We start from the raw sequence: 24,620 nt of genomic DNA, 5'->3' as shown, positions 1-24,620 counted from the left end.
AGAAGGCCCAAAACGCCCCACCACAAGCTCCTCTGCATCCATGGGAGTGGCCCTCATCTCCATGGCAAAGGGTGCACATTGATTTTGCTGGTCCCTTCATGGACTCGATGTTTTTAATTGCGGTGGATGCACATTCAAAGTGGCCAGAGGTAATAAAAATGTCCTCAACCACCACGGAAAAAACTACCACAGTTTTACGAACCATATTCGCCAGGAATGGGCTGCCTGAACAGATTTGCTCTGACAATGGCCCACAGTTTGTGTCTGAAGAGTTCCGGAGGTTCTTAAAGAACAATGGTGTTAAGCATTACACATCTGCCCCATATCATCCAGCCACTAATGGATTGGCCGAGAGGTTTGTCCAAACATTCAAGAAGGCTATCAAGGCAATGTGTAATGAAGATATACCCCTACAACACAAGGTGGACAACTTCTTGTTTGCCTACCGGAAGGCGACACATGCGGTTACCAACCAAACTCCAGCCATGATGTTCTTCAATCGAAGGCTACGATGCCGCTTGGATTTGGTTAAGCCAAACGTCCGAAGAGATGTGGAGAACAAGAGGGAGGAAAAAGAGTGGGAGAGCACTAGTGGTAGGGGATTCTATCGTAAGGGGAACAGATAGGCGTTTCTGTGGCCGCAAACGTGACTCCAGGATGGTTTGTTGCCTCCCTGGGGCCAGGGTCATGGATGTCACTGAGCGGCTACAGGGCATTCTTAAGGGGGAGGGTGAGCAGGCAGAGGTCATGGTCCACATTGGGACCAACGACATAGGTAGGAAGGGGGATGAGGTCCTGCATCAAGAATTTAGGGAGCTAGGTAACAGATTAAAGGACAGGACCTCAAAGGTTGTAATCTCTGGATTACTCCCAGTACCACGTGCTAGTGAGTATAGGAATAGGAGGATAGTGCAGATGAATGCGTGGCTAAAGAGTTGGTGTAGGAGGGAGGGTTTTAGTTTCCTGGATCACTGGGCCTGCTTCTGGGAAAGGTGGGACTTGTACAAGTCGGACGGGTTGCACCTGAACCAGAGCGGGACAAATATCCTTGCGGGGAGGTTTGCTAGCACTGTTGGGGGGGGTTTAAACTAACTTGGCAGGGGGATGGGATACAGAGGGGAGCTGAAATAGGGGGTGATGTGCTGCCAATTATAGAGAAAAAAACAAGTCAGCTTGGTAGACAGGGCAAATATATAAGGGCAAGGCTGGATGGCATCTATTTTAATGCAAGGAGTCTTGCAAATAAGGTGGATGAACTGAAGGTGTTGATAAACACATGGGAGTATGATATTGTTGCTATCACGGAGACATGGTTGAGGGAGGGGCAAGACTGGCAGCTCAATATTCCGGGGTACAGAATCTTCAGGCGAGACAGAGGGGGAGGTAAAAGAGGAGGGGGTGTTGCAATATTAATTAAGGAGTCAATTACTGCAGTAAGGAGGGATGATATATTAGCAGGTTCCTCTAATGAGGCCATATGGGTGGAGCTTAAAAACAAAAAGGGGGCAAGCACTTTGCTGGGAGTGTACTATAGGCCTCCAAACAGTCAGGGGGAGATAGAGGAACAGATATGTAGGCAAATCTCAGAGAAATGTGCAAATAATAGGGTAATAATAATGGGGGATTTCAACTTCCCCAATATTAACTGGGATAGTCAAAGTGTGAAAGGCTCAGACGGTGTAGAATTCTTAAAGTGCATCCAGGAGAGCTTTTTGAGCCAGCATGTAGAAAGTCCTACAAGAGAGGGGGCAGTACTGGACCTAATTCTAGGGAATGTGGCCGGCCAAGTGGAAAAAGTGCTAGTAGGTGAGCACTTTGGTGACAGTGACCATAATATGGTGAGATTTAAGGTGGTCATGGAAAAGGACAGGGATGGGCCGGAAATAAAGGTTCTAAATTGGGGGAAGGCCAATTTTAATAGGATAAGGCAGGATCTGGCCAAAATGGACTGGGATCAGCTACTTGTAGGAAAATCCACATCGGAGCAATGGGAGGCTTTCAGAAGGGAGATTGAGATCATACAATGGCAACATGCTCCCGTAAAGGTCAAGGGTGGTTCCAAAAACCACAGGGAACCTTGGATGTCAGGGGATATACGAGAATGGATTAGGAAAAAAAGGAGGGCTTTTGGCAGATACAAAAGGCTAAAGATGGAGGAAGCCCTAGAGGAGTACAAAAAGTGCAGGGGGATACTTAAAAAAGAAATTAGGAGATCAAGGAGGGGCCATGAAATAACACTGGCGAGCAAAATAAAGGAAAATCCTAAGATGTTTTATAAGTATATTAAGGGTAAGAGGATAACTAGGGAAAAAATAGGGCCCATTAGGGACAAAAGTGGCAATCTGTGTGTGGAGCCGGAAGATGTAGGAGGGGTTCTAAATGAATTTTTTGCATCTGTTTTGACTATGGAGGAGGACGATGTAGACATAGAAATAGGGCGGGGGGACTGTGATATGCTCGAACATATTAACATCGAGAGGGAGGAGGTATTGGCGGTTTTAGCAGGCCTAAAAATGGATAAATCCCCAGGCCCGGATGAAATGTATCCCAGGCTGCTGTGTGAGGCAAAGGAAGAGATTGCGGGGGCTCTAACACATATATTCAGGACCTCTCTGGCCACAGGGGATGTGCCAGAGGACTGGAGAACCGCTAATGTAGTACCATTATTCAAGAAGGGAAGTAGGGAAAAACCGGGGAACTACAGGCCAGTGAGCCTAACATCAGTGGTAGGAAAATTATTGGAAAAAATTCTGAGGGAAAAAATTAGTCTCCACTTGGAGAGACAAGGATTAATCAGGGATAGTCAACATGGCTTTGTCAAGGGAAGATCATGTCTGACTAATTTGATTGAATTTTTTGAGGGGGTGACTAGGTGTGTGGATGAGGGTAACGCAGTGGATGTGGTATACATGGATTTCAGTAAGGCCTTCGATAAAGTCCCGCACAGGAGACTGGTCAAGAAGGTAAGAGCCCATGGAATCCAGGGTGCCTTGGCACATTGGATACAAAACTGGCTTAGTGGCAGAAGGCAGAGGGTGATGGTCGAAGGTTGTTTTTGTGACTGGAAGCCTGTGGCCAGTGGGGTGCCACAGGGATCGGTGCTAGGTCCCTTGCTGTTTGTGGTCTACATTAATGACTTGGATATGAATGTAAAAGGTATGATCAGTAAGTTCGCGGATGATACAAAAATTGGTAGGGTGGTAAATAGCGAGGAGGGTAGCCTCAGTCTGCAGGACGATATAGATGGGTTGGTCAGATGGGCGGAACAGTGGCAAATGGAATTTAACCCGGAAAAGTGCGAGGTGATGCACTTTGGGGGGACTAACAAGGCAAGGGAATACACAATGAATGGTAAGACCCTAGGCAAGACGGAGGTGCAGAGGGATCTGGGTGTGCAAGTGCACAGATCCCTGAAGGCGGCGGAACAGGTGGATAAGGTGGTAAAAAAGGCATATGGGATACTTGCCTTCATTAGCTGAGGCATAGAATATAAGAGCAAGGAGGTTATGATGGAGCTGTATAAAACATTGGTTAGGCCACAGCTGGAATACTGTGTGCAGTTCTGGTCGCCACACTACAGGAAGGATGTGATCGCTTTGGAGAGGGTGCAGAGGAGATTCACCAGGATGTTACCAGGGCTGGAGCGCTTCAGCTATGAAGAAAGACTGGGCAGATTGGGTTTGTTTTCCTTGGCGCAGAGGAGGCTGAGGGGGGACATGATTGAGGTGTACAAAATTATGAGGGGCATAGATAGGATGGATACTGAGGAGCTTTTTCCCTTAGTAGAATGGTCAATAACTAGGGGGCATAGATTCAAGGTAAAGGGCGGGAGGTTTAGAGGGGATTTGAGAAAGAACTTTTTCACCCAGAGGGTGGTTGGAGTCTGGAACTCACTGCCTGAAAGGGTTGTGGAGGCAGGAACCCTCACAACATTGAAGAAGCATTTGGATGAGCACTTGAAATGCCATAACATACAAGGCTACGGACCAAATGCTGGAATATGGGATTAGATTAGACAGGGCTTGATGGCCGGCATGGACACGATGGGCCGAAGGGCCTCTATCCGTGCTGTATAACTCTATGACTCTATGACTCTATAACAGGCAGTTTCAGAATATGAATGAAAGGCCGATCAGGAGTTTTAAGATAGGTCAACCAGTTTTGGCCCGGGACTACCGCACTGAGAAATGGCAGCCAGGAACGATTTGTACACGACAAGGACCTCTCATGTATACCGTGGACGTTGGGGAGAGCATTGTAAGACGCCATGCTGACCAGATTCTAGAGTCACTGGAAAACGTCAACTCCACACCACGATCTGATACACCTGGTAATGAAATCGACGTTCCAATTGCAGCTACCGCAGAACCGGTAATATTGGAAGCAGATGAACCAAACAACGACATTGATTCTGACTCAACATTGCCAGAAGAACCTGATACCCCAAAGAGGCGTTATCCAGACAGAAGCAGGAAGCCTCCTCAAAGACAGAACTTATAATTGCTTAAACTTAACCAATGTATCTAGCAACAGTAATTGTGATTGTAATTCGTTATCATTAGTTGTTAAATGAATGTTACGTACTGTTTATCTAAAAGGGGAGGAATTGTTGTGTATGTACCTTTAAGAGAATAACTGGTCTCAGACTGCAGTACCGCAGTGACCACCCCTGTATAAAAGGCGCTAGAGAGCCTCTGTTGTTTTGATTCGTTTATGCCTTTCACCAGTAAAGACTTGTTTGTTTCTCTCCTGCAAGTCCGTGTCTCAATCATTCACGGACTTAACACCCGCGGCCCCTCAAGCTAACCTGCTGGTCTGATCTTTCCACCGTGCCCTCTCCCTCCCCCCACGATCTCTCCCTTCCCGCACTCTGAGCAGCACCCCCCCCCCCGCCCTCCAAAATTTTCAGACTGCTGGTAGCCGTTCCCAGCAGTCCCCGGCTGCGGTCTTCTACTTTTGGCTTTCCTGCCTGGCAGCCGGCCAGTCTTTCAATCTACGGGAAATGGAGTAAAAAGATGCTAACGAGGTCCTGCCATTAAATTCAGCAGGACCTCCACATTCCCAGCATTTCCGGGTTTCAATCACTGCAAAATATCGGGGCGACTATTTCCTCTGGCAAGGAATCCAGAACAAAGGGCACAATCTTAAAATTAGAGCTAAGATATTCAGGAATGAAATCAGGAATCACTTGAAATTTTCATGACTGAGATCGATAGTGTTTTGTTTGGTATGGATATCGAGGGACATGGATGAAAGGCGGATAAATGGAGTTGAGGTACAGATCAGCCATGATCTGCTTGAATGGCAGAACAGGCATGAGGGGCTGAAAAACCTCATCCTATGGGCCTCACAGTTTGACTGAGATCTACAAACGCTTATTGAAACATTTGACTGAACTGTTGCATTGTAGCTTACTGTTGGCCATCTACACCAGCTCCTACCACAAACACGACAGCAGTAAGCTGTGAATTTTTCTCCCTCCCTTTCCTGAAGGCACTGTTCCTTCCCCGCATATGTGTACATTGGTGCCAGGGGTCCTCCAATTGGTTGGCCAAGGGCATGCCCTTTATGTGCAAGTCTCGACAGTGGCTATTCCATTATGCAGCCAACACAATTGAGCCCAAACCTGTTATCACCCAGTGTCTCCTCACACGTGCACACATGCACATCCACGCATTTTACAGCAGAAATTATGAGGCAGCAATCAGCGGCAGGAAGCCTGGTTGATTGCCTACCCTATGCTGAGTGCAATCACAGTGTTCCTAAAACCACCCTGGTTGAGATCAGTTAACTCAATCCAGCAATCAAATCAGGCCCTTCCTGGGATGTACAGATCACTCTTACATTTCACAGTGCAGATGCCACCTGAGGCAAGTAATGGAGGCTTGAGTAATGCCCTGCACAAAGGAAGATGGTTGTGTTTGTTGGAGGCCAGTCATCTCAGCCCCAGGACATCGCTGCAGGAGTTCCTCAGAGCAGCGTCCAACTACCTTCAGCTGCTTCATCAATGCCCTTCCCTCCATCAGAAGGGCAGAAGAGGGGCTGTTCGCTGATGAATGACGCAAACCATGCCCGCATGCAGCAAGAAATGGACAACATCCAGGCTTGGGCTTATAAGAGGCAAGTAACATTCGCGCCACGCAAGTGCCAGACAATGACCATCTCCAACAAGCTGGAGCCTAACCACCGTCCCTTGACATTCAATGGCATTACTATCGCTGAGTCCCCCACCATCAACACCCTGGTAGTTGCCATTGACCAGGAAGTCAACTGGATCAGCACAGAAATGCTGTGGCTACAAGAGCGGGTCAGAGGTTGGATATACCGCAGCGAGTGTCTCATCTTCTGACTCCCCAAAGTTTCTTCACCTTCTACAAGGCACAAGTCAAGAGTGTGAGTGAATACTCTCCACTTGCCTGGATGAGTGCAGCTTCAACAACACTCAAGGAGCTCGACACCATCCAGGACAAAGCAGCCCACTTGATTGGCACCCCATCCACCACCTTAAGCATTCACTCCCTCTACCACCGGCGCACCGTAGCTGCAGTGTGTACCATCTACAAGATGCACTGCAGCAACTCGCCAAGGCCTCTTCGGCAGCACCTCCCAGCACCTAGAAGGACAAGGGCAGTAGGTGCATGGGAACACCAACAGCTCCAAGTTCCTCTCCAAGCCACACTTATCCTGGCCTGGATATATATTCGCTGGGCCAAAATCCTGGAACTCTCTACCAAGCAGCACTGTGGGAGGACCATCACCACACGGACTGCAGCGCTTTAAGAAGAATACTCACCACCGCCTTCTCAAGGTCAACTAGGAATGGGCAATAAATGCTGGCCTTGCCAGCGACGCCCACATCCCAAGAATTATTTTTTTTAAATCCCAATGCCATACTATTGGGAATATGCTTATATCGAGCATAGGTTTTACAGAGTGCTATTACTTGGGAACCATTGAGGGGAATTTCTCCACCCGCCCCCCCCCAACCAATGACGGGCAGGCAGTTAAATTGGTAAAAATATGAAATCCGTGTGTCATGGCTGCAAAAACGCGCCTTCGCTCCCTCACCGCCTCCCCATAAGTATCTGGGCCTTTGTTTTTATTCAGAGATTCCCGCTATGACAGGAGAATATTGGAGAAACAAATAGAAATGTCCAGTAGAAAATGGAAAAGGCAAAGAAGTCCAATTAAAAGGGTCTCTTCTCTGCCAGTACAAAGGTCTCGATTTTAATACCCTGAGGAGGTGGGTTTGGAGGCGTGTCAGCTGCGAAAATCGGAAAAAATGGCTTCAGACAAAAAACCCGGCTCCATCCCGCCCCCACCCGTCTGTTCAGCTGCTCCCAAACTGACCCGACTCCAATCGGTGGGACAGGATGTTAAGGCAGTTAAGAGCCTGTTAACTGCCTTGATAATCCTATTTTGACAGTGGTTTCCCATTTTTTGCCTCTGGCTCCTGTTTCCCGTGTTGTCAGAAACAGTCCTGCTGCAAGGCTCGAGTTGGTGGAGGATGTGATCTGTCGTCATTATTGGTGCAGAACTTTAAGAGCACTCCTGTAACATGGCTGGCATTCAAATGCAACAACTTTGTTGTTGGAGGTTTGAGATAAGATTTTGCAAATCTACTGACCTTGTGACTGGTCAAGCTGACACACATTCGCAGTTTGAACTGATTGGAATAATTTCAGGCCACTTTGAGTGTGCGCTTGCAAGCTTCTTGCCTCAACTGTAATCTATAACAACGGGATGGGAACCGTTTACATCCTCTCATCCTGGTCGTCAGATTCGGAGGAAGAGCAGCGCGGCTTAGTGCTGCCGGACGAACAAGTGGCTCATCACACAGCCTCCTTGGAGGAAGATGAAGAGAATGAGGAAGAGGACGGGGAGTGACGCCTTGCGGGACCGGATGTGGCCAATCCAGCAGCAGGCGACCACATTGCTGGCCGTCAGGCAAGGGATGCACTCATCCATGCCAGATTTGCATAAGCTTACACTTCAACCACAGGTGGCTGGCACATGGAGATGAATATAAATCTGACATTCTCAAAACCCCAGGCATCATCTGTCCAATAAACGATGGTTTGTGCTCAGTGTCACCACCAACATTCTACATGGAAATCACCCCGAGCCCTCACTCTTGAACTTCCATTTCCCAGAATACAGAGGCCACACTTTCGGTGATCTCAACAGATCATTAAACCTTTTTCCTCACTGAACCCATGTGCGACTGCACACAGACCTCGAGCTCACCTCCTCAGCAATTTGCAGCCAAGCTGCCTTGGTTTGCTGAGGAGGCCTCCTCCTTCCGTTTACAGGGAAGAGGAGCTCCTGACGTCCTCTAACTCCCTCAACAAGAGCATGGAGAGAGCCCTCATTGAACCTGGGTGTAGCCTTAGTTATTGGGGCTACCGTTCCTGCAACAGCCAGCACTTTTAAGAGAAAAAAGCATTAATATTACTAAGCCAATGATTGGAACACATCTGTCATCTTTTCCATTTCATAGTCAGATAATAAATTGATATATAAAAAAAATCATAAATAGCTTTCTGGAATAATATGACCAGCAATTTCATTCCTTAAATTTTGTTCAGAACAGACGCTGTCAACTCCCCTCTCTATATAATACAGCACCAATCCACCTCATTGGCATTTTTTCCAAAGGGGACATGGCTCCGGTAAATTTTCATTCAAACAACGTGAGAAACTGACAGCCTCCAAGCAATTGCAAGGAGGGACCCGCAGGTCGGTGGTAACGAGGCCAATCAAGGCAAAATAGTAAGTGATGGGTGGCGGCAGCTGAAAGCGGGTCGGAAGGCGCCGAGCAGCGGGCCCACCCTCAACCCGCCTCCATTAATAAAATTGAGCCCAAAGTCTCAAGTCAGTAGGAACGTTGAAAGAGGAATGGGAGAAAGTTACATTGTAGCTTGACTTCTGACCATCAAAGTAGAGGAAATAAACTAGATGCATAAAGCCCCAAAGTACCACGGTGAATAAATTTTAACTATTTAACAAGAGATGGTTGAAGGGTAAGTCCAGGAGATATTCTTTCGATCTAATGGCCATTATGCAGCTCTGCCATTGTACGGGTTACATTTAGCATCAGCTCATGGACAGCAAGGAACAATATGATTGAAAAAGAACTGTGCAGGGTTAATGAGAAACCGGCCAAAAATGCTTTAATCGTTCCAGCGCTGGGTCCTGCAGTTCGGAACATCACAGCTTCAGTCTCCAAACTCTGGCGTCCATTAATCCGTCACCTCCGTCACTGGCTTAACTGCTGCCGTGTACTTAACAGCCTACCTTTAAACCACTAGTAAACAACTGGACAATTCTTCTGGTGGTTTTATAGAACCTCCTAATAAACTTTCCCTTAACCTAAGGGTCCAGGTGACCTGTTTTCAGCAATGCATCTATAGCTTCACTAAGAAAGATATTGCAAATAAGAGGTCACTGTGATCAGGCAAACGTAAGTCAAAGGTGACATGAATCAGTCCTTCATGAAAGAAAGACTTATGAAATAATACTGAGCAGCCTACGGGTGGCGCTGTCCAGGGAGAGTATAAATACTTGGGCATGGGCCCAACTTGCACAGGACATTCTTAACAGGAACTAGTGAAGGACATAACTAGACCGCCATGTTGTAAAACAGTTGATTAAAGCTTTGTTTAACGCTTAGACCAAGTGCCTAGTAGTTTTCTTATGTCAAAAGGTAACTTGAATTAGTCCAGAAAGGCGATAGCATTTTTATATTTTGGACTCGCCATTCTAATGCTAATATGCAAACGGGGCATAATATTATAGCTGGAGAATGCTGCTTGCCACTACGCTGATAGTGTTTGAAGGTTAGCATTCCTGTCTTTCTTCAGAGGTGACCACCCAGTTGTCAATGTGCTCAGTTCTTTGGCGTTGCTGGAAGATAAATGGATGTGCTTCAATAATTTAACATTTAATATGAATATCACAACAATGTCAACATGGTGAAAGTTATGCATGAAGGTGGATAATACAATTACAATAACATCTAGTGCTTGCGATGCCCTAAGCCTGCTTCATACACCCTCATGAACCAGCGCCAAATGACTACTGCCTTTGGAATTGCTTACCGCCTCTTCAGAAATTTCTATCAAGGCAGCAAGCAATTCAATAGGGTTTAACCTTCCTCCGTCCAATTCTTTTGTTCAATAGCTTTAGTTGTTTTTAATTGAGAAGCCTAAATGAAGGCCTCAAGCCCATACTGCAGGATGCTGTCAAGGTTGAGAAAGGTCAGAGAGAAGATGAGGTACATCAGGGAGTAGTGATGAGGTTATAGATTGCAGGAGGGATGAGTTCCAGTGTAAAGGTGCCGTGATAGAGATAGAGTCGGAGACGCTGCTTGTTTAACACACTGAGGGCGCAGCCAGGAGGAACCTGGGAGGAAACAGCAGGAAAACTATCGTAATACTGATCAAATAGAGAATGAGGGAAAGGCTGCGAGCAAGAGAGAGAGAGAGAGAGAGACAGACCAAGACTAAATTTGAAAGAGAGACTGAGAGAGAAAAAGAGAGAGACTGAGACAGACCGGGACAGAGAGATTGAGTCAGAAATTGAGAGACCAAACATAGAGTGAGACAGGCACAATAAGGGCTGGTGGACTGTTAGCTTGTTAATTAATATTTCTATCAACATGCTAAAGACTTCCAGTGTGCTAAATATTAGATGAGAAGTGATAGCTTATTAAATCTATGAAGGAATGCATCTACAAAATAAATATCAGCCTGGGCCTGTGGTAGCGCTCTCACCTCTAAGGTCACGGGTTCAAGCCCCACTGCAGGACATGAGCACATAATCTAGGCTGCGCTGAAGGGAAGACTGCATTGTTGGAGGCGACGACCTTCAAATCAGATAGTAAACTGAGGCCCTGTCTACCCGCTTAAGTGGATGTAAATAATCCTACTGAACTATTCAAAGAAGGGATGGGGAGTTCTCCCAGTGTCCCGGCCAACATTTATCCCTCAACCAACATCACCAAAGACAGATCATTTGCCTCATTGTTTGTGGGATTTTACCGTGCGCAGATTGTCTCCTGTGTGTGCCTCCGTAACAACAGTGCCTACATTATGAAAGTAATTATTTGGCTTCGACGCATTTTTGGAGTCCTGAGGCTGTGAAAGGCATTGTGTAAATGTAAATTACTCCTTTCATTCATTTTAGAAACCTTCAAAGCCAGGACTCTACAATTTTTTGTAAATTAACTTTCAGTGAGGTCTGAAATCTGAGTTCTAAGGAAAGACTAAGAAATTTGGAGTTTTTACCCTGGGAAGGAATGAGGCCGATTTTAACTGATTAACTGCCCAGTGTAAACAGCATGAAAATGGCATCGGGTCACTCACGTCCTCGTTTATGCTGCAATCCAGCTGCCGCCATCTTGGTGGGGGCTTTTACACGGGTGGCCGGAGTCCCTGCCTGTTTCAGTCAGGAAGCCATTTTTAATAGGCAAATTGGGGTCCTATGAAGTACGTAGGACCCCGATTACAACTTTGAGGTAAAAATGGGCAGAGCATGTGTGGTGCACAATCCATCCATTAGTACTGGCATCGAGCAGCCTAACCAGTGGTCTTTAAAGGAACCACTGGAGGCCACTCAGCAGTGGAGGAAACAACCCTGGAAGTAAAGAGCAGCTTGTCTGAGGTTAAGGACTTGCATTTACAAAGCACCTTTCACAATCTCAGGACATCCCAAAGTGCTTTACAGCCAATGAAGTGCTTTCTTGAAGTGCAGTCACTGCTGTAATGTAGGAAGCACGGCAGCCAATTTGCGCACAGCAAGATCCCACAAACAGCCATGTGACTATGACCAGATCATTTTTTTTAATTGATGTTGGTTGAGGTATAAATATTAACAAGGACATTCTACACACAGATTTAGGTTTCTGGAGTTTGCAGGTCATTTTTGCAATCTCAGAAGCCACTCTCACCACATTGCTAATTACTATCACAACATTGAGGGATTGGCCCTCTGATCGTTACTTCACCTGCCGTCTACTACATCGGCATAGTAGCCGTTTATACTGCCTCACCTCGGTCCTCAGAATCGGACCAAGATGAGCCCCACCACCTACAACACCAGCCACACCAACAGCAGCAGCAGCAACCACAACAGCAGCCTCCTCCTCAATGACCTGATGCTGCACAGGAGAGAGGGGGTCAGCACAGGGCTGCAGCACTGCGCTGGAGGCTATACCCCCCAATCACAGGGTATACAGGCAGAGGATGAGCTTCCTCAACATGACTGAGCAGCAGTGCTTCAGGAGGCTCAAGCTATCGCGCCAGATCATTGCAGACATTTGTAGCTGACTGGAACAAGACCTGCTACCCAGAGGACCTGGTGGACACTCCTTGCCAGTGGCTGTCAAAGTCACCTCCATCCTCAACTTCTTCACCTCAGGCTCCTTCCAGGGATCTGCAGCAGACATTTGCAGCATCTTGCAGTCGGCCACCCACAGATACATCATCCAGGTGACCTACGCCATGTTTCACAAGTCAGCCAATTATATCAACTTTGCCACTGATTAAGCCAGGATTACTGAACGAGCGCTCGGCTTTGCGGCTCTGACTGACTTCCAGACTGCACACATGTGGCCATGAAGGCACCCCATCATCAGCCAGGAGTGTTTCTGAACTGCAAAGGCTTCCAGTCCCTCAATGTGCAGCTCGTCTGCAACCATAAAAAGATCACCATGCTTGTGTGTGGCAGATTCCCTGGCAGCTGTCATGACTCTTTCATGCGGCACCAGTCCACCCTCCCTCAGCTCTTCACACCTCCAATCACACTTACCAGCTGGCTGCTTGGAGACCACGGCTATCCACTGAAGACATGGCTCATGACACCCTTGAGGAGGCCAAGTACTGAGGCCCAGGAGCGTTATAATTAGAGCCACATGCCCACCAGATGTGTCACAGAGCAAACATTAGGCATGCTGAAGATACGCTTCAGATGCCTTGACTGGTCTGGAGGAGCCCTTCAGTATGCACCAGCCAGGGTCTCCAGAATCATCATCATCTGCTGCGCAACATAGCGTAGCAGCGAGGTTTGGAGCTGCAGGAGGAACATGGCGCACAGCGTACAGCCTCTTCAGAGGAGGAGGAGCAGGTGGAAGATGAGGAGGAGGAGGAGGAGGAAGCTGAGATACAGATACCACCAGCAGCGGCGCACATTGCTGCCCAGGAGGCCCGAAATGACCTTTCATAGCCAAATTCACTTAATTTGCTCAAATGCAGCCACATGCTGTAACCCCCACCCTCAACAACACTATAAAGCATCCCTGCAGTGACCAAGCCATTGCTCTCGCCCAAAGCCCCAATGCTCAATGTTAAATAATGTGTCACCATACACTCCAAGTGAAAAAGCCACTTCCAAGGTTTGAGGCAAAAATGGACAAGACCTGAAAGTGGTGCAAAGAAAAACATTTATGTGTCCGAGCAAAACAACTGAAACTCAGCACTAACATTTGTCGATACACCCATGTGCCTGCCCTTGGGCATCTACTTTGGTGTGACTTTTCGTTTCCGAGTGCTTCTACGAGGTGCTACCCCTGAGGCTTCAGCAGAGGTAGAGGCAGGCTGCTCACTTCCCTGCTGCAACTGCATAGACACTTTTGGCGGACGTCCTCTGGGTCTTGAAGCCTGTTATGGCCCCGCCAAAGTCTGCTCCTCCTGCGATTGTGCAGGGGCAGACTCGGCCATCGCGATCCGAGGAAGCATCTGGGGCTCTGACTAAAGGGGAGGCAGTGGGGGAGAAGAGGGAACGCTTTGAGAAAAGCCCCCACTTCCATGTCCCCTCTCACCATCATCCCTCTCATGGGCCATCCACACTTCCCTGCTAGCAAGGAGCTGGAAAGCACCTTGCTGCACAGCAGTGGGGCGATAAAGGCCCAAGTCAACATTTACATCTCTCCTACAGAGGAGGTCTATGAGTGTCTGCCATCTGTTGTCCACAGCTAGCATGTGCTCATGTGAGCGACACATTTGCTGCTCCATGCAGGTGGCCATCATTTCCATGGAGCAGCACATCGTCGCCATCGCCTGTGACATGGTGGTGCTCATGTTGGAGATGGACTCCTCCATTCTTTGAACATTTGCAGACATCGCAGCTGCAAAAGCTGCCAGAGCCTCAAGCAATTGTTGCTGCCCCTCCAAGATCACCCTCTTTCTCGATGGCCCCCGAGGCTCACTGTCTGCATGCAGCTCAGCAAAGTTTAGAGCGGCCTGCGCCCTCCGGCGAGGCGTCTCCACTGCTGTCCCTGTCAACACCATCTGTGCTTGCTTACTTGTGAATTGTGAGACACCAGGTGACAACCCTACTCTATCTCTCACAGAATCCACCGAGGTGTGCGTATCTGTGCTGGTGCTGGGTGCGCTTAGGTTTGCTGACGCTGCACCCTCAGAGGCTGGAGGTTCCTCTGAGGAGTCATCCCTCTCCTGCGGCTGGACAGTGGTGGGTGGGGGGGGGTGCTGGGGGGGGTGGGTGGTGGTGCAGTTGATGGGCCTGTGGGAGAGTAAAACGAAGTGTTTTAATAACAATGGACAATGTTACCATTATGCACATGATGACATTTCACTGGCTGCTGACATCAGTCACCATATGTAAAGGGTGACAATGAGGGAGTGGGGTGGCAGTGCCAAAAGGCTTCCTTCTGTGGTGCTATGGTTGTATTAGGGCACGGGTGAGTGAGAGGGGTGGTTGGTCAGATGGGGGTGTGAGTATGTACATAGAGAGAGAGAGAGGGGTGCAAGGTATGTTGGTGTGAGGAATGATGTGCAGGATTCGGCTTGGGAAGGCAGAGTGATGGGGATGTGTTGACAGGCACTTCAAGATGAGGGTGAGTGTGGCATTGCACTCACCTTTCCTGACCTCATGAGATCATTGAAGCGCTTCCAGCAGTGGATCTAGGTCCTCCTGACCACATCCCTGCTGTTTACCTGCTCTGCTATATCCAGCCAGGCTCTCTTTGTTGCTTGTGGAGATCTCCTTTGCCTGTCAGCAGGGAAGAGGACCTCCCTGTGCACTCTGACAACCTCCACAACAGTATGCAAGGAAGAATCTGAGAACTGGGGTACAGCCCTCTGCCTTTGACTATCCATGTTCAAAAGTTTTATCTCTCCTGTGGTCTTTCTTTCACACCGTCCACCCTCCCCTGGAAACCTTCAAGTGAGTTCAGTGGGGTGCCTTAAATATGGGCACTGGAAATGAGCCATCGATGACATCATCAGACCCGCACCATTTAATAGCGCCAGGGGCAGCACGGTGGCATAGTGGTTAGCACTGTTGCCTCACAGCGCCAGGGACCCGGGTTCAAATCCGGCCTCGGGTGACTGTCTGTGTGGAGTTTGCACATTCTCCCCGTGTTTGCGTGGGTTTCCTCCGGGTGCTCCGGTTTCCTCCCACAGTCCAAAGATGTGCTGGTTAGGTTGATTGGCCATGATAAAAATTGGCCCTTAGTGTTAGGGGGGATTAAATATGTGGGGTTACGGGGTTACGGGGATAGGGCTTGGGTGGGATGGCTGTCGGTGTAGGGACCGGGTGCTAGGGTTTGGATGATCAACCATGATCTCGTTGAATGGCGGAGCAGGCTCGAAGGGCCGAATGGCCTACTCCTGCTCCTAGTTTCTATGTTTCTATGAAACGCGCATGACTCTTTCAAGTGGGGCCATTAAGTGAAAGTTGCTCTGAGCAGCATTTTGTTCAAAACATTACATTTCGGACCCGTTACGCCGCCCGCCGCACCCAACCCACCGCAAATGTGAAAATTCCGACCAAAGGTTGTAACAAGAGCCGTGGCACCCATGAACTTATCTTAATGTATTTGTTTTGGGGGTAGGCTGTTATATTGATGAAGTTCAATGGCTGTTGACCTTTATACTGCCAGCAGGTCCACTAAACACCGGTCTCGCTGGGCCAACCAGTTTAACATATCGTGATGCTGAAATAAACATAGCATTACATAGGATATACGGCACAGAAACAGGCCATTCGGCCCAACCCAGTCCATGCCGGCATTTATGCTCCACTCGAGCCTCCTCCCGTCTTTCCTCATCTAACTCTATCAGCATAACCCTCTATTCCCTTCTCCCTCATATGCTTGTCCAGCCTCCCCTTAAATGCATCTATACTATTTGCCTCAACCACTCCCTGTGGTAGCGAGTTCCACGTTCTCACCACTCTCTGGGTAAAGGAGTTTCTTCTTGGTGACTATCTTATATTGATGGCCACTAGTTTTGCTCTTCCCCACAAGTGGAAACATTCTCTCTGTATCCACTCTATCAAAACCTTTGATAATTTTAAAGACCTCTATTTGTTCATCCCCTCAGCCTTCTCTTTTCAAGAGAAAAGAGACTCAACCTGATAATCCCATCCTGATAGGTATAACTCCAATTAATACGGCAATAAAGCTGCATAGACATAAAAGTTTTATTGCTATATTTTTTACTAAAATAGAATCTGAATTTGAACTAGAATAAAGAACATCAAGTCCCTGAAATGTGATCATTCTCGTCCGTTTTCTTCCTTTCTTTTTCCTTTGTTAAGTCTCGGCAAATAGCGATGACTGAAGTGCTCCAGTAGTGGTAATAAGGGAGATATATCTTTCTGCAGGATGCTTTGGCATTTTTCAAAGTTCTTTAAGAACTTGTTCCATTTGGTCTTGTTTTAAAAGCTGCCTGACATCTGTAGGGAGTTAAATTAATTTATTACCCTGTGCAGTAGATTTTCAATAGGGGCTGCTCATTTCTGCAGGAACTTGTTACAGTCTCAAGTTTTTATAACCATCTTCTGTTACCAAGTTCCAATGGTCTTCCTGTAAGGAGAACTTGCCCATTACGAAGACTGACCTCTTCTGTATTGTCTGCACCGTTATAAATACCTGGGGATTAACACTGGCCCACTTGCAGTAATCTGCTTCATGGATTTAACTCAGTCTCCTGCTGTGGTACCAAACTCTGGTTAAAATGGGGGATATTAATACACAGAACCTAACTATTGGGATGTTTCCACACTGAAATCACCACAAATTTAGCAAATTTAGCAACTAAATATCTTTATTTATGGTTAAACATTAATATGAAGTACAAATATCAGCAGAACACTAACAGAACTATACATATATATTGCAAACATATTGGATCAATTAACCTTTGTAAGAGCAACAACAATAACAACAACAATTTGCATTTATATAGCGCCTGGTATAACGTCCCACAGCGCTTCACAGGAGCGTCAACAAACAAAATTTGACACCGTGCCAAATAAGGAGATATTAGGGCAAGAGGTAGGTTTTAAGGAGTGTCTGAAAGGAGGAGAGAGAGGTAGAGAGGTGGAGAGGTTTATGGAGGGAATTCCAGAGCTTAGGGCCTTGGCAACAGAAGGCACGGCCACCAATGGTGGAGCGATTAAAATCCAGGATGCACAAGAGGCCAGATTTGGAGAAGGCCGGCCAGGAGTGCGTTGGAATAATCAAGTCTAGAGTTAACAAAGGCATGGATGAGGGTTTCAGCAACAGATGAGCTGAGGCGGGGCGGAATCGGACAATATTATGGAGGTGGAAATAGGTGGTCTTAGTGATGGAGTGGATATGTGGTCGGAAGCTCATCTCAGGGTCAAACACAATACCAAGGTTGCGAATGGTATGGTTCAGCCTCAGACAACTGCCCGGGAGAAGGATGGAGTCGCTGGTTAGGGAATGGAGTTTGTGGTGGGGACTGAAGACAATGGCTTCAGTCTCCCCAATATTCACAGTACTGAGGGAGTGCTGCACTGTCAGTGGTGCCGTGCTTCGGATGTGATGTTAAACTGTCTGCTCTCTCAGGTGAATGTAAGAGATCCCGTTGTATTATTCAAAGAAGTGCAGAGGAGTTCTCCCTGGCGTCCTGGCTAATATTTATCCTTCAACCCACACCACTAAAAACAGATTATCTGATCATTGTCACATTTCTGTTTGTGGGATCTTTCTGTGCGCAAATTGGCTGCTGCCTTTCCTTACATTTCAACAGTGACTACACTTCAACTGCAACCCAAATCGGCTGTGAAATGCTTCGGGATATCCCGAGGTCGTGAAAGGTGCTATATAGATGCAAGTTCTTTCTTTCTTTCACAAGACTTTGGTATGATTTTGTCTTAGGGGAATCAAGGGATATGGGGATCGGGCGGGAAAGTGGAGTGGAGGTCGGCGATCAGCCATGATCTTATTGAAAGGCGGAGCAGGCTCGAGGGGTCGCCGACTCCTGCTCCTATTTCTGATGTTCTTAGCGTGTCCCTGAAGCAGGGGCGAATTGAAATTGTATATTCTGATTTTGGAAAAACCTGCAGTCTTGTTTTAATCTCCTGCCTTTAACCCGTTAGTTATCAAAGCCAACACTTCTGTGCACCCCTTTGATTTACAGGCGCCCAGAATAATATGCCAGACACATGCACAATTAACAATGCAATAGAATAAAAAGAATGTTACAAATACAACAATGAATATCTGGAAGATGAGAACACTTTTCATGTGCAACCAGACCACGCTGTTTAAGAAAACTGAAGCAGCAACTCACACTCTGTTACAGAGCTGATCTTACAGCAGGCAAGATAACTGTTGCTGACATTAGCGGATGAAGCCTCAATGCATTCATAAGGCATTTCCTTTGTCTTCTATTCTGCCCGAGGCACTGGCCTATTTTACATAAACAGATCGATGCCTGCATTTAAACAGCAGGGTAAGGGATGTCATAAGAGTATATTAAGCAATGGTCACTAGCACCAAAGTCATTTCTAGACTATAATGCAATGCTCCGCTTATTAGCCTGCAAGAGAACTGTCAAAACTTGCTACGAGCTGATGTCAACCAACAGGGCATCAAACATGAAGCTCGGCATGTTTAGTATAGAAATGTTAACTCGTTCAGTGCTAATCCACATGAAAGCAGAAAATCAATCTTATGTGCTTGGTGCTGGGGAATGAGCGGGGCCAGGTCGACCAAGTGTCTGTGGGAGAACACTTGCGTACGAGTGATCATCGTATCATAAGATTTAGATTAGCAATGGAGAGGAGCAAAGAACAATCTAGAGTGGAACTTGAACAGGGCTAACTTCAATGGGATGCGAAAGGATCTAGCCAGGGTAAAATGAAACCAAAAACTGACAGGAAAAACTGTAACTGAACAATGGGCGATTTTTAAGGAGGAGATGTTCCAAGTACAGATTAGGTACATTCCAACAAGAGGGAAGGGTAAGGGAACCAAAGCAAGGGCTCCTTGGATGACGAGGGAGATAGAGAAGATGATGAAACAAAAAAAGAGGGAGTACAATGTCAGATGAATTCTTCAAGGGAGAACCAGACCAAATACAATAAGTTGAGAGGGGAAGTGAAGATGAAAATGATATTGGCAAAGAGAGAATATGAGAGTAGAATGGTGGTTAACATAAAAGGGAACCCAAAAATCTTCTACCGGCATGTAAATAAACGGGTAGTAAGAGGCGGGGTGGGGCTTATTAGTGACAAAGAAGGTGATATATGCTTAGAGGCACAGGGCAAGGCTAGAATACTCAATGGGTACTGTGTATCAGTGTTTACTAAGGAGGTGGATGCTGACAAAATATCGATAGAAGTGGAAAAGGTAGAAGCAATGGAAGGATGAAAATTGATAGACAGGGTGTACTGGAAAGGCTGGGTATGCTTAGAGTGGATAAGTCGCCTGGTCCAGATGGCTTGCATTCCAGGTTACTAAGGGAATTGGGGGAGGAGATAGCGGAAGGGCTTGCCTTAATTTTCCAATCTTCCCTAGATGTGGGGTTAGTGCCTGAGGATTGGAAAGTGGCAAATGTGACACCATTGTTGAACAAAGGCTGTAAGGACAATCCTAGTAACTATAGGCCGGTCAGTTTAACATCAGTGATGGGTAAAGTTTTAGAAACAATAATCAAGGAAAATATTAACGGGCACTTGGAGAGGTTTAAGCTAATTAAGGAGAGCCAACACAGATTTGTAAAAGGCAGATCATGTTTGACTAATCTAATTGAATTTTTTGATGAAGTAACAGGGAGGATTGATGAAGAGAATGCAATGGATGTTGTCTACATGGCTTTTAGGAAGGTGTTTGACAAAGTACCACATAGAAGGCTGGTTAACAAAATTGAGGCTCATGGAATATGTGGGTCAGTGGCAGATTGGAAAATGAATTGGCTTAAGGACAGAAAACAGCGAGTGGTGGTAAATGGCTGTTTTTCAGACTGGAGGATGGTAGATAGTGGTGTTCCCCAAGGGTCAGTGCTGGGGCCACTGCTTTTTTTGATATATATAAATGACCTGGATATTGGAATACAGTAGAATTTCTAAATTTGCCGATAACACAGTGAGGGTGACTGCAACAGGACACAGGAAGGCTAGCAGAATAGGCAGACAAGTGGCAGATGGAATTTTATACAGAGAAGCGTGAGGTGATGCATTTTGGCAGAAGGAACAGGGAGCGGCAATATACACTTAATGGCACTGTTTTAAAGAGTATGCAGGGACAGAGGGACCTGGGAGTTAATGGGCATAAGTCCCTGAACATGGCGGGACATATTGAGGGAGTGGTTAGCAAAGCATATGGGATCTTGGGCTACATAAATAGAGGTATTGAGTACAAAAGTAGAGAAGTTATGCTGAACCTTTATAAAGCACTGGTTAGCCCACAACTGGAGTATTGCGTCCAGTTTTGGTCACCACATTTTAGGAAGGATGTGAAGGCCCTTGAGAGGGTGCAGAGGAGATTTACCAGAATGGTACCGGGGATGGGGGACCTTAGCTACAAGGACAGGTTGGAGAAGCTGGATTTGTTTTCATTAGAGCAAAGGAGGTTGAGGGGAGATTTGATAGAGGTGTACTAGATTATGACGGGTTTGGATAGGCTAGACGGGGAAAGCTGCTCCAACTGGTTGATGGTACAAGGACTAGGGGACACAGATTTAAGGTTTTGGGCAATGAGATACAGGAGGGACGTGAGGAAAAACTTTTTTACGCAGCGAGTGGTGAGGACTTGGAACTCACTGCCGACGGAAGTGGTGGAAGCGGAGACACTCAATGGTTTCAAGGGGAGACTGGATAGGCACTTGAGGGAAATAAACTTGCAGGGCTACGGGGATAGAGCGGGGGAATGGGACTGACTGGATTGTTCTACAGAGAGCCGGCACGGACTCGATGGGCCAAATGGCCTCCTTCTGTGCCGTTATGACTCTATGGGGGAGAAATTTGGTATCGCCCCATTTGGGGCGCAACTATCGGTCGGGCACAAAGTTTAGCGCCTGGTGCAAATTATCGCCTCCGACTGCAAACTTGGCTTCTATCGCCCCTGAAGGTGATTGGAGCGTTAAATCAGGCGCGTCCACACCTCTCTTAAGGTGCTAACACCGAGGAGCGAGGCGCTAACTCAGAGCGCTGGCGAAGCTCAGGTGATGTCAGTTAGCGATGGAACACAGACACACTGGCCAGTTCTTAAAGGGGGGTCGATCTTCCCTGCCACACCCTGCTCATTGCCGCCTTGAATCTTGGTCTGGACAGATCTCAACTTCAAAGCTGCTGCAAAGAACAATAGAGAGGCCCAGGAAATGAACTCAGCGCTTCAGCGACTGGGCCTTGGTGGCTCTGGTTGGCACAGTGGAGCGCCAAAGATCAATGCTCTACCCACAGAGTGACAGGAGGCCATTGCCCCGCAACTGTAGAAGAGTGTGGAGGGAGGTAGCTCAGCACGTCTCCTCCATGAGCATGGTGCCCAGGATCCACACACAATGCCAGAAGATGTTCAATGACCTCACTTGGGTGGTGAGGGTGAGTGGCTGCTTTTCAATACCTCTCCATCCCTCCATCTCAACCTCACTCTGTACCCAGAGGGTGTAAAACCCCAAATGCCCAACATTCATCCAAGATCTATGGCCATCTCATAAAACACACACGCGCATTCCACACCTTACATACTGTGATGAAATATGTCATTCATCAGACTCTGTATTTAACTACATATATTGTATTGCCTGCTCCTGTGTTTGTATTGCCTGCTCCTGTATTTTACCTTGTATTGTATATAGTGCACCGCCCCCTTTCTCCCCATTGGGTGTGTCGGCTCCGCCCATACCTGGCCCTACTTAAGACAAGCCCAGGCTTGTCTTGCAGCAGAACAGCAGAATGCTAGGTGAAGACACAGGCATCTTTCTTTGCTAATAAAAGCCTTGTTTTATCCAGTTAACTTTGAGCCTTGAAGTTATTGAGGCGCATCACATACATTAAGGGCTGTTCAACTATGGGAGCCACATCAGGCAAGCACATGGCTGCACATTTACTCAGACACCGTCCTTTTTCTTGCAGGCCAAGCTATCTCATAATAGGCGACAGCAGCAACAGACGGGTGGAGGGCCAGCTCAGCTGCAACCCCTCAGCAACCTGGAGGCGCGCGTCCACAGGATTGTTGCCAGCCAGGTAATCAGTCCCGTGGCCGCTGGAGAGGTTGACCCCCTTGGGGACAGCAATGGTAAGGTCATCAGCTTTCTCTCCTCTCTCATTCCACTTGTCCCTCACAGCGCCAGCCTTTTATACTTTCAATCCAACTTACTAAATCGCTCCAGTCCTTGCTCCCTTACAGCCCCCCTGTCGTGATGCTAAAGCCACTCTTGGAGCTCCCTACTTTCAGATGGTGAAACACCAGCTGAGGAGACGATCCCTCAACCAGCCAGTGGGAGCGACGCTCTAGGCGAGGAAGAAGAGGAAGCCGGAGCCTCAGCGCCAGCGTCTCCCGAGGGAGCCCATGCCCACACTGGGACCATGTCTTCCCTGGAGGGGAGCAGGGGGCAAGGGTCTGATGAGGGTGAAGCTCCGGGACCCAGCGATGGGGGTAGGGAAGCTCGGGGGCCATCTCCCTGGAGGGAGAGTAGGCCAGTGAGTCCTGCTGCACTGGACGCAGAGGAGAAGCAGCTCATCACTGAAATGAACACCCAGGCGGTGAACATGCACACTCAGCTCATGGGTGCAGTGGGAAGGGTGCCCGAATGCATTGATGGACTGGCAAGGAGTGTGGAGCACTACGCTGCAGCACAGGCCAATGCAACGCAATGGCTTAGTGCTGCAATTCAGTCACAGTCACTGCTCTCATGCAGTCTCAGGTTGCGGTAACGCAAGCACTGACTGCTGCCATTGTCACTGGTTTGGACACACTTCCCCGGGGCACTCACCGTGCCGCAGCAGGCCAGCAATCTGTGCTCAAGCAGATTGCTCCGGATGCTGAGGTGCTGCCCCATGGGAGTGCCAGTGTGTCGGTCGAGTAGGGAGGTGCTGTCCTCTCTCAGAATGACAGCATTCCGGCTCCCACTACTGACACCTCCCCATTGCACTTGCCACCACCTGCAACACAGCCAGCCCAGACTGCTGCCACCCATGCAGAGTTGGTGCAGTCTGCAGCCGGGGCCTCCAGGCCCAGAGCTGGTCACGGGCGTTCTTCAAGGGCATCTGTAGTCTCAGGATCTGACATTCAGCAGCCTTCCACCAGCCTTGCTGCAGCCACTGGGGCCCCATTACGGAGGAGCAGTAGGGTGGGAAGGGGGGAAGTGCGGAAGGGATGGAGATCACCCTCGAAGGGCAAAAAGTAGGAGGTCTAAAGAAATGGTGGGAATGTTTTTATTAAAGGTTGAGGTTCGTCTGCTAACTTTTATTTAGTGTTTTGGCCATTATCTCCAGCTTGTGAGAACCAGTTATGTTAATTAATGACTTGTTGTGTTTGTTTCTATTAGTTTGTCATGAATAAATGACACACACAGAGTTTGTTAAATAAAAAAGTTGTTGTATTCAAAATGTACATGTTTGGCTTTTGGAATCATTGCTGCTTTGGCCGGCTATAGGGGTTGCGGGTTGCTTTCCATCATGTTGTTCTCCATGCCAGAAGCCATTTTCTGAGTAGGGGCCTAGAAGCGGCTTGTTATCAGCCATTGACGGATGGCCCTTGCAGTGTCAACATTGTGGGCCTCCCTCCCACCTTGGTGCTGCTGCTGATCATCCTCCTCCTCTTCCTCCTCCTCCTCCGGTGGTGTACCAATCCCTGGTGGCATTGGCTGGGTCCTGAGGATTGCCAGATTGTGAAGCATTCAGCATACAACTATGAAGAGGGAGACTCGCTCAGGAGAGTACTGCAGGGCTCCTCCTGAGTGGTCCAGACAGTGGAAACATTGCTTGAGCACGCCGAGCGTCTGCTCAATTATGTTCCTGGTGGCGATATGGCTCTCATTATACCGCAGCTCAGCAGGGGTGTTGGGGTTACGGAGCGGTGTCACCAGCCAGGTGCCGAGTGGATAACCCTTGTCCACGAGGAGCCAACCACTTGGCTGAAGCGCTGCCTGGAAAAGGTCTGGCACAGCAGTCTGGCGCAGGATGAAAGCATCATGGCTGCTGCCAGGATAGCGGGCAATGACAGCGAGTATCAGCTGTCTGTGGTCACAGAACAACTGGACATTTAAGGAGTGGTAATCCTTGCGGTTTCGGAAAACCTCTGCAATTTATTGCAGTGCCCGCAATGCCACATGCATGAATTTAAATAAAGGAAACTACGATGGTCTGAGGTGCGAGTTGGGTAGGATTGATTGGGGAATGTCACT

The sequence above is a fragment of the Somniosus microcephalus genome, chromosome 25 (genome assembly GCF_052327205.1).
Source record: "Somniosus microcephalus isolate GS21.2 chromosome 25, FLI_Smic_1.0, whole genome shotgun sequence".
Taxonomy (NCBI): domain Eukaryota; kingdom Metazoa; phylum Chordata; class Chondrichthyes; order Squaliformes; family Somniosidae; genus Somniosus; species Somniosus microcephalus.
The sequence above is the reverse complement of the archived record's forward strand: the minus strand, read 5'-3'. Positions refer to the sequence as shown.